At 41.1% G+C, this 3,099-nt stretch overlaps 1 protein-coding gene across 1 annotated transcript in view; it reads left to right on the top strand.

Annotated features, from left to right (window-relative positions):
• LOC104525954 (ELKS/Rab6-interacting/CAST family member 1) overlaps nt 1–3,099 on the top strand; it is a gene marked incomplete at its 3' end in the record, with an annotated part of 30,839 nt that overhangs the window by 27,172 nt on the left and 568 nt on the right. The gene's annotated exons all lie outside the window — the stretch shown is intronic.

Here is a 3,099-nt window from a genome sequence, read left to right as displayed (position 1 = left end):
AGTAGAGCAGTATTTTTTTTCTAGACATTTTCTAAACCTGAGTGGGAATCACCAGTGTCATAATACCCTGATTGCTACTGTACAGTGGACTTCAGGACATGATTTAGTGGGCATGGTGGTGTTGGGTTGATGGTTGGACTTGATGATCTTGGAGGTCTTTTCCAACCTTAATGATTCTATGGTTCTATGATGGTAAAAATGAGAAAAAAATATTTGTGCAAACTAAATCCTATTGACTCAAGCTCCTGAACTGAAATTCACTGGGGACTTTTGGAAATTTTAGTCATTTCCCTAAGCTTTATTTTGGAATATTCTGAAAGCTAACACTGTGATCACAGAATCCAAGATTTTAAAAAGGTTTAAGAATAAATTTAAATTGAATTTTAGGTTGGCCATGAGGAAAAGGTTCTTGAGGCAGAGGGTGGTGGAGCACTGGCACAGGCTCCCCAGGGAGGTGCTCATGGCACCAAGCCTGACAAGATGCCAGCAGCATTTGGCCACCATGTGCCCTCAGGGACATGGTGTGAATGTTGGGCTTGTCCTGTGCAGGGACAGGAATTGGACTCCATGATCCTTGTGTCCCTTCCAGCTCACAACATTGTAGGGTTCTATGAATATCATGTCATTTATTGTGGTTATTCTGCTAATCATTTGAGCTACTAATGTTGTAGTTTTTTCTTAGAAATTTGGAATTCTACATGCTTAATGTATGGCTATACATATTAGGAACAGTCAGAGAGTATTATTTACTGCTACTGGAAAATTTTGTGAACACAGATAGTTCTCAACAAGAGTTTTTGTGTTGAGAGCCAATACATGGTCCTTGCAGTGAAGAAATTTGCCTTCTGTATGGTACCCAGATGAAAAGAGGTACCTGTTGAACCTGTACCTAGAAAGGCTGTTGTGTTAAAGGTGGCAACAAATGTACTTATTTAGCCAAAGCTTCCTGGAAAATTAGATGGTGGGTGCAGATCAGGTTAGCAAACCCATTGTTGTATGAAGGTCTGGCAGTTGCCTGAGCTGTACTGTTAAGATTTTACTTGCCATGTATAATTAAAGACATGGCAGGCTGTTAATGTGGCAGCAGTTAGGTTAACCCAGGGTTAAGACAACAGCATCCAAGATGCAGAAGTCAGAAGAAGGGGTGTCAGCACCTCAGGAGCTGTTTGCCAAGTCGTTTCCATGCGCAGAGAAAATCTTAAACTGACTTTGTTGAAGTTGGCATCACTTGACTCCCACAGACCTCAATTCTTGTCACTGTGGGAGGATGCCATACATAAACTGAGCTGACATGAATAAACAAGTGCAGTGTTCTGCCAGGAATAGTGCAAAGGTGATGGTTGTGTGTCCTGCCAGCCTTTGAAAATATTCTTGAAAGTGTTTTTTGTGGTTTCCTAGGCAGGGACCTCACACAAATAAAACCAGGAATGCAATTTACCCCGAACCATAAGCTAATATAGACTTCAAAGAGAATAATCAATCAGAAAATGGAAAGCGTTCTGTGGATAAATTTCTGTTTGCAGATGTTCTCTTTTCACTTAATTCTGTGGTGTCGGCAGCTGGACTGTCTCAAATGTTTTGCAGCCCAACTGGTGAGAGTACGTGGATTTGCTGGGGAGGGAGCTTTTCAGTTTTCCTTTGAGAATGAATGAAGATAACTCTTAGCTTTACTATTAGAGTTATCCAGAGAAGGACATACCTAATCAATCTATAAATCTGTGTGTTTTTAAAAAGAAGACAAAACCTGATCCTAAACTTTTCATTACAAGCACTAGCAATCCTATAAATCATATTTGGGTAGTACCTGGTACTCTAATATCACTGCAGAATACACTCTGTGCCCCACTTGCTGGGTGAGAGGTCAGGAATGTGATTTTAATAACGTATGTGTAAGTGAGAAGACTCCAGACATAGAGGTGGCAGTGGGATTGCAGTGCTGATGGGGAGAGCAGGGCAGTTCTTTTCCTCACTGGCAAGTGCTTATTGCTCTGTGTAAAAGGAATCGGTCAAAACAGCAAAGGGTTTTGTGGGCATCATGTACTGTAAATGTAGAGCCTTAGAGGTGACTTTTCCATTAGCAAATTGAAATAAAGTGGAATTAGAATAGCACATTAAAACTAAACGTTGCTCAAAATACCAAAAGCATAGTTGCCACCTGAATTCTTTCCCTAGCTGGAGTTGTCCAAGTCATCTTTTCACTTTGTGTCTCTGCTAGCCTGTGCTCTGCTGAAGGACCAAGAAATTCATTGATCACCCTGTTTACTCTGTGTGACTGATGTCCTGTAAAGGATTCAGCTAACAGGAACCAAATCTGATACTGTCAAATAAGATTAGTGGCCAAGCTGGCAGACTGGAGCTCTGCCTGAATGCCTGGTGGATAGGGGTCAGTGGGTTTCTTTGAGTATCTTCAGCAGGTTGGTGGTGTTGGATTTCGTATTTCACAATGTCTTTGAGATTAGTCTCTGCTCTCTGGTGACCTTTTTCCTCTCCTCAAATCTATATTCAGATAGCTCTGATTCCTTCTCCCGTTTCTTTTGTCTTGTGAGCTCTGCGGTTCATTTCTGTAAGAGAAACGCAGAAGGGAAAGCAAAAGCTCTTCAACATGCAGTTTTGAACTTTGAGGATACCATAGAATCCTTCCCAGAGAGAGTTTCTAAACGTACTGAGGCCATGGGAGCCCTAAGTATGTTTGTGTCCAAATTACACCCACAACACCCTGTACTGTGTCATTTGTTCCATTTTATCTCCAGTATAAAACTGCATCTTTTTTTCTGAAAACGCATGTCACATTTAAACTATGATGTTGCCATTTAAGCCAAAATATTCTTAAACCATCCTAAGTTAACCCTCTTTCCATGTTTTGATCTGCAGTGGCCGTGAAGACCTCTGCTTCCATTACCTCCTGACTGAACTAGTACTCTGATTAAAACCTAGGATGTAAAGTGACTGATTGGTACCAAGAGTCAATGTTTAAATCTCTGAACAGTAGTAAAGTTTCAAATAAAGATGTCAGTTTTCCTACATGTGAAAGAACTTCTCAAGAACACTTTGTGTTGGCTTCTACTTGGAGGGGGGGGGGGGGCAAAACAAGCCCTGATT

This window comes from Antrostomus carolinensis, unplaced genomic scaffold (genome assembly GCF_000700745.2).
Source record: "Antrostomus carolinensis isolate BGI_N321 unplaced genomic scaffold, ASM70074v2 scaffold1436, whole genome shotgun sequence".
NCBI lineage: Eukaryota > Metazoa > Chordata > Aves > Caprimulgiformes > Caprimulgidae > Antrostomus > Antrostomus carolinensis.
This window is presented reverse-complemented; position numbering and strand designations above follow the sequence as displayed.